The following is a 7,958-nucleotide window of genomic DNA, read 5'->3' as shown; positions in this document are numbered from 1 at the left end:
GGATGGGTTGAATAGCGAGTATAGAATGATTGAGACACCGTTTAACCAAGTTGTACCATTTCTTCATTTCCTCCAGGACTGGGTGAGAGGTGCAGCTGCTCCACATCCTCCCCAGCCCTCAGCATGGTCATCGTGTTCCTTGTAGCCATTCTCATGGCTGTGGGTGGAGTCTCACCGTTGACTCCATTTTCATTTCTCTCTGGGGTAGCGAGGGTGAACATCACTTCAAGGGGCTTTCTTAGACCTTCTGTGGGGAAGTGTCTGTTCAAGTCCTTGGCATGATTTCTTCTAGGGTCTTTCGTTTTCTTCTTTCCGGAGGAGGATTAGCAGATCTTTCCTCTTCTTTATTTCTAAGTGCTTTGTGATTGGAGAGATTTGCAAAACTTTTCTCTCCACCCGATAGGTAGGTTGTCTCTTCCAACTCTCCACAGCATCTGTTCCCCAGCAAAGGTCTGGGGATGAGTTCCCTGGCGGCATCGCCTCCTCCTCCAGGCGCCTGCAGCGTCGGTGGTGCTCCTGGGTGTGGGTGAGCTCGGGTCACGGTGACACTCTAGAAGGATCAGGTGTCCGCTGTTCCTGAATGGCGTGTGCCAATTCTTGAGTGCGGGGTGGGCGGTCAGAGACGATCCTGTCAGAAGAGACGTCTGCGGGTCTTGGCGGATGGCCTGCAGCAGACCACGCGGCAGGTTCTAGGTCCCGGAGCCAGATGCGGGCAGGGAGGCAGTGGTCTGAACCCAGAGCTGACCCGGGACCCCAGACCACGGAGATCCAGCTTGAATTCGGCCGGCAGAGGACGCATTCGCGGACTGGGCTGGGGCCTGGGCCAGCAGCCCTGGGGGGCAGGGCCCCTGGAAAGAGCTTGTAGGAGGAGGAGGGTACGCAGGGAGAAGGGGCTGAACCCCGGCACGTGGGTGGCTGAGGCTCTTTGGGGGGCTGGCGGCCTCCTCAGGAATCCTCCCCCTCCTCTTCCGTAGGTGGGACTCCGTTGTGCTCTGCTCTCTGGGCGCAGGGGGTCCGTCTTCAAGATTGATTTCCCACGGGGTATAGGTTTCCATGGGTTGGAGCCAGCGGGCGTGCGCGGGGCACTAGAGCAGCTCGCGGGCCCTCAGGACGTGCGCAGGAACGACGAGGACCAGGTTGCGCAGTGTGAGCTGCAGGGCTGCCTGCGGGGCCAGGACGAGGACCTCGCGTCCCAGGCGCAGCTGGAGGTCTGTCCCTGGGTCCAGGACCACCACGACCATTGAGTGCTGGGCAAATGCCGCCCCTGCTGCGGGAGAAAAGCTCTGAGTTCCAGACCTCCAAGGGAGGCTCCAAGAGGGGCGGGGGGGTGGGGGGTGGGGGGGGAGGGAGCTGCCAGCCACTTCCCCATCCCCAACCGAAAGTCTGCCCAGCCACCGGGAACATGGTGCTCATGCTGACAGTCTTTGGGAAGGACATCTCATGGAGGTCCCTGGGGGACTGGGGCTCTTACAGCATCGTCCTTCCTACTAGCCTCCAAGGTCACAGAAACTTTTACACACAGTAATGAGGAATATTTCTTCTGATTCAGTGAAATTTGCAAGAAAATTGATAGAACTGCGCAGGTGTCTTAAGTCAATATCTTCTAGGAAAAAAACCTAGGAAAAAACCCCAGGAAGTGCAAAATCTTCAAGGCAGAAGAACACTTGTGTGTCCAAGTAACTGGGCAGAGTGAGGGAAGTGGGTAGTTGTAGGAACTGAGTCTGGATAGGTGACCTGAAGGCAGATCATGTAGGTCCTTTGCTAGGTTGAACCATCTGGAATTGCCGATGTTGTAGGTCAAAATAGTGGCAATTTTGAGTGGTGAAAATTTCATATGATTCAACTTAATAGGTCATGGCAATAGCTTTGATTATAAGTAGGGTTAAAATTTACATGTTGCTTTATCATGTTCCAGGCACATTCAAAGCATCCTACATGTATTCATTTTTTAATCCTCACAATAGCACTATGGAGCAAACACTGTTAACTCCCATTTTACTGATGAGGAAACTCAGGGGTTATATAGTTGTCCAAGGTCACACAGCTGCTACCCAGGAAGTCTACCTCCAGAATCTGTGTTTTAGGAATACACTGGAAAGTGTGGATCTGTCATACATTGCACTCTGGGTTCTGGGTGGTAAATGAACCAGAAGGAAATAAAAGAGGAAGCCCCGGGCTACAGAAATGACCCAGGTGAACAATTCTGAATTCATAATACGTGTTTAGGAAAATCTGTCATGGTTTGCTGATTGGTTAGATGTGAAGAAAATGAGAAAGAAAGGAGTCAAAGATATTAGTCCCAATATTTTTTGCCTGAGGAATTGGGTGAATAAAAACATTTACTACAGTTTGTATGCAAATATCTGATAGATGTATTTTATATTTAATAATACAAAGAGAAGGTACATGGTTGCAATGTATCTTTACACGTAAATGTCTAGGTAAAACTTAACATGGCTGCCACGAGGAAGGAGCCAGCAACCTAGTACATATAGAACTAACACCTCTACACATACTGAGGAAAAAACACTCAGTATCTATTCAATCAGGATACCCAGAACTAGGCCAGACTAGTTCAGGGACATCAATTATGGATGGGCTCCCCTGATACCAAACTCTCACCTCTCCTCACCTCAAAAAGAGATACAGCTTTGGGTCATTCCAGCGACCCAGCAAGTCCCAGGACCTGCTGTTGCCCAACCTGGAGAGGCTCCACAAAGCCCCTTGACTTAACATCCTGAGTCTGGGGAAATGTTGGTGGGAAGGAGGGCACCATAGTTCAGAGGAATGGGGTGAGGAAATGGGAGGATGGAGCTCAGAATGTTCTCTCAGGCAGAGGCTGTCCCAGAAGCTTTAATAAGGATGAGATGCTGGACTTCCTGTGGGTTCAAAGTCAGCCCCTCAATGGCGCACATGGGGCTGCAGCAGAAGTGAACGAGGTGCCTCAGAAGTGGACTGAGATGAGCGCCAGAAGCTGGACGCAGGACTGTGCCTCTGGACGTGGAACGTGGCTCCCAGCAGAGAGAGTTGTGGGGGGAGCAGCATGGTCTGAATGGGAGAAGGTGCTGGTGCCAGTGGTTGGCAGGAAACTAGAGTGGTGGGCTGGATGTAAGGAGGAGGTCACCACCAGTGGCCATTAAAGAGTGGAAAAAATCTTGCTCTTGGCTATTCTTCCTCAGGACAATTGGAGTTGCACTTCCTGCTTCCAAGTCAGAACAATTTCAACCTCATAACAGCAACAGAAGAGGTAGTACTTGTGAAGGATAAAAGTAGAAATAGCTTAATACTGCATAACTTTATCAAAAGTATCTACACAGGAGAATGTGGATTTATAGAAAAGAACACGATGGCAAATGTTTAAAACAGAAAGTACTGATTCTGGCTTTACCACTGTATTTACTGTGTGACATCAGAAAAATCACATCATTTCTATCGCCTCCCATTTCTTACATGTTAATAAAATAGACTTTTGTGCCGTAGGCTTGTGATGAGAGTTCAGTGAGGAAATACACATAAAAGCTTTTCAAAAAACTCAACACTGCACTGGACACAGAAGGAATCACTATATAAATACTGAATTCCCAGTGTACGTGTACATCATGCACAGACAGCCTGAGATTACCATTATTGCATTTTAGTGACCCCAATTTTCTCCCTCTTTTTTAGCCATTATGTCATGGGAGACCCCACGAGACACAGGAATAAAGTCAGAATGGAGCAACATTGTCACAGCGAGGGGTAGGTGTGCCTCTGTGTGTGTGTGTGTGTTTAAGATTTAACCTGTTTCTCACTGAGTTTCATTTATGTCATGCAAAAGATTGCTGAATATTCATTGACCTACCCAGTATCCACAAGTATCCACGCTATTAGAAATGCATTGCTTATCTATATTTTTGAAATGTTGAAATAATTCAGTGTTGATCCTCTGCAAGATAGGTTTGCTACCTTTAAACTGAAGTGACAATAACACCCCAGCCGTCTTCGGTTTCTCTCAAGTTGTGCTGATATCCTGGATGTCGCTAACAAACCAAAGACTGCCTGTGAGAATCCCGTATGTCGCCATTAAATTGAAAAAGGCCCGAAATATCGAAATCTCACTTCTGGTAGGGAAGAGAAGAGAGAAAAGAGCAAACTGAGGGTTATTCAGGAATCACTCTGGCCTGCCACGATAAATGCCACTGGCCTTGTTCTCCTCTTCTCCAGGCTTGTAATTTTCTCCCTGAAGGTGTTTCACCTGCACAGAAAGAACTGGGCTGGAGGGATGTCTAGTAAAAATGATTTTTAAAGCCTCTTAAAACACAAAAGGCTGTGTATGGGTTACGAGCCCTTCTTTTTGCATACGCAACACAACGTCCAATTAATCTCAGCAGACTGAAGAGAAGGGACTAAACCATTTATCGTGTTTGGTCTGGGGTTTTTTGACAACCCAGTAATGTTAAGAGAAAATGAAATAAATGCATGACGAAAGAACTCTTTTAAAAGATTACAAGTGAATGGGTTCAGATTTGGGCTTCTATAGCAACATTAAACAGATTCAACATCCAAATATAGATTCTGCATGTAATGTAGGGAATATTCATGCCATTTCCACAGAAAAGGCCAGGATGGCATATTATTTGGAATGAAATACAGCAGTGCAAAAAGAACCAGGGAAAGCGTGGCTCCGGGGTGTTTTATTGTGGACTTCCGAATGTCCTTTCATTGTTTCAACAGGGAGTTGTCGTTGTCGCTGGCGCTGACGGGCAACGCTATGTGATGTGTTGGCAAACAATTTTACTGTTTCCCTCTCTCTCCTTATGAATGATCTTTATAGACTAAGAATTGCATTTGGTTCCGCTTGCCGAAACAGTTATCTTCCTGGGCGTGGATTAAATGTAGATCTGGGTGTTGAAAGACATTTACATAAGTGCTGTTTGTGAACAGGGAGGCCAGTTCTTCTATTGTCGCCAGAACATTTAAATCTTAATGACTGGCATTGTTGTCTAAAAGACGATGTTTTTCCTCCTGAGAAACTGCATTAGATTCAAGAAACGGAGCTCATTTCCATTCTCTCAGCAGTCTCTCTAGAAATGACATGCAGTGCTTGAAACTGTTTATTTCCAAATTCAGGCCTCCCTCGCATCAGTCATCAGCTTCAATTACCAGTTTTCCGGAGCGGAGCCATCAGGTAGTCTGACACCGGGGTCCGGCCTAATTCCCACCTTCTCCAGAGTCAAGAGCATAATGTGCGGATGAAAAGGTGCAAAGTAGCCTGGACTTCATTAGCATGCAGGGCCTGGCTGTTCATTTGCTGGCTGCGAATGGAAGTTCTGACACTTGGAGCTGGCTGCAAAATGAGAAAAGTCCTCTTCAGGGGAGATGGGGTCCTCCGTGGTAAGGAAGGTCATCAAAAAGACAGCCACTGCCCTTGCTCCCTGCTCTCCAGGACTGCTTATTGATTCCAGGGACACCTCATTACACGCCAGATCAACATATTATTGCCACGTTCTGGGACTGAATTGTTTACAAGTGTCTTTATCACCGGCAAAGGCCTGCCCGGCAATGCATGACTACACTCATTTGGCTGTGACCCGCCAATTATGTGTTATCCGATATGTTGCTGGGTATCTTGATCTTTGCCCGGGTCTTCTCCCAGCATCAACACAGTCCCATTTACTACTTCTTTCTAACCACTCTTTGGGAAAGTAGCCATTAGCCTGTCAGTGTGTAAGTGTGTGTGTGTGTGTGTCCTCTGCTACAGGAAATCTGAGCATCGTTTCTCCATTGCTTGCTATGTATAAGGTTCATAACCAGTTGGGAGAAAGAAATTCTCTATTTCTCTCTCTCTCTCTCTCTCTCTCTCTCTCACACACACACACACACACACACACACAAACACCTTGTTTTTATTATGGCATCGAGGAGAACCCACACAATTTGCAATCAGTATGCACAGCCGAAAGCATAATGCGGCTTGTTACCGAGCTCCCTCTGCTTCCATACAGGCCCTAGGAGAGAGCTGTCATATTTTATTTGGGCATAGCCATTGCAAACCACTGCACAGAACCGTTTTAATCTTGCATTACAGACACTTCTATGGCTCCATAAAAGAAAGAGCGGAATAGCAACTTGGTTAAAAACTCAGTAAAGGGATTGTGCAGCCTCTCCTCGCTCCCCAAAGAGTGGAGGTGAAGCCATAGTTGTGAACAGAGAGCTTTCTGCAATGCAGACCTGATTTCCACTCCCCTCCAATGGGGACTACTGACATCAATTTAATGATGTGCATATTGACAACTTTGGTTTGTTTTTATGAATATTGCTTGGAGAAGGTTTAATGACAGCCAAACATTTGGGCCATCTCAACCAAATACTAAAAGGGGCTGCATTTCATTTACATCTCCAGTTGCCATCAGGAATGGCTCTTTGATGAGTTTTCCAATGGGAGATATAGCAAAGCAAATGCCAAGAAATTTGCCTTTACTTTTCCTGGAAGAATACATCCTTGACAATGGGCACCGACTATAATGAGTGAAATAAAACTCAAGAATCTAACTGCCTTCAGAAAGGTGACATCAGTAAATACATTCATTTCCAGCAATTTCTCAGATATATCTGGTATTTATCTTTAAATTAATTTGCTCCAGGCAATTTTTTTCTTCTTTCCAATTTTTGGAGAGGAGTTTTGTAAAGTTATCAAGTTCTTTTTGTTCTTTCTGAAATCCCTGGGTCCTGGCTTCCTGACAAATAGCTAAATAAAGACCCCTTGTCAGGGTGCTTCAGCTCAATTAAAGAGTTAATGCAAAGATGTTTGCTCCACCAAGCGTTTGAGGACACTGCAAATTCTTGGCGTCATCAACCAACAAATAGCCTTTGGAAGAGAAGATGATGATGGGAAGGATTGTTCTTAATTTTTTTGTTTTTTTTTTTTTGAGACATGATTGCATGTGGAGAAGTTTGGTCAAGGGATAAAGATAGAACAAGTGGGACTGTTTACCAAGGCTCCCGTCTGAGGAGCAAGTCTCAATGTGTTTGGGATTCAGAGAATGCAGAAAAGGATGACTCTCAAGATCTAGGGTCATCCAAGAGGACAGGGGTTTCTTTACACATTTGTAAGAGATTTTAATAACGAAGCAGTGGGAAAGCCCAGTCAACAGGCAATTAGGGGTTGAATGTTCTAGGCAGAAGGAAGAGTTCCATCCAGGGGCTTCTGCCAATTTTTATAACCAGGTCATCTGTTATTTCAACCATAAAAAAGAATTTGTTTCTGTTATGGCTCTAAAATTTCATCTTCTTTGTGAATCCCCCAAATTTGTGCCAAAAGGTTCTCTTCAATTAACAGGATGGCCAGTGATCCTAGATCCTCTGGATTTCTTCCCTGTCTTTAGGAATCACATATGCCTATGTATCTTTTCTGATGGTAAATGGAAAATGCATACACACTCTGCAAGCACAGTAGTATGGTGAAATAATCAGATGGTAAGTAACAAAAAAGAACCTTGTTTTAAAAGTCATTTATTATATATAACTTTGTGCCATGGAACTTTCTAGAAACTTAGCATATATTTACTTATTTATTACTCACAACAACCCTGTGACTTAGGTATTACTATTCCCACTTTCCAGACGAGGAAATCTTTTCACACATCTAATAGAATTTTCAAATGTTCTCAAGGTCACAAGGCTAGTGACAGAGGCAGAATTTAAACACAGATGTGACCCATGGCAGAGTCTATGCTCTGTTCTGCCTCTCCTAGAGCCAGCGTCCATTACAAATTTCCAAGAATCCAGTAAAGCACATTTTCTGCATGCCAGTCAACATCAGTGCACAAAAAGTTGCCAGTCCTGATAATGTGTTGAAACCGTCATATTTTACACATCGATATCCTTAGCCATGAGGTGGGCTGAAACAAGCCTTCTTTGATTGATATAATAAAGACAGTTTTGATTCAAAAGGGCAATTCAGGACATTTAATAAAAAA

The sequence above is a fragment of the Diceros bicornis genome, unplaced genomic scaffold (genome assembly GCF_020826845.1).
Source record: "Diceros bicornis minor isolate mBicDic1 unplaced genomic scaffold, mDicBic1.mat.cur scaffold_93_ctg1, whole genome shotgun sequence".
In the NCBI taxonomy this organism is placed as follows: domain Eukaryota; kingdom Metazoa; phylum Chordata; class Mammalia; order Perissodactyla; family Rhinocerotidae; genus Diceros; species Diceros bicornis.
The sequence above is the reverse complement of the archived record's forward strand: the minus strand, read 5'-3'. Positions refer to the sequence as shown.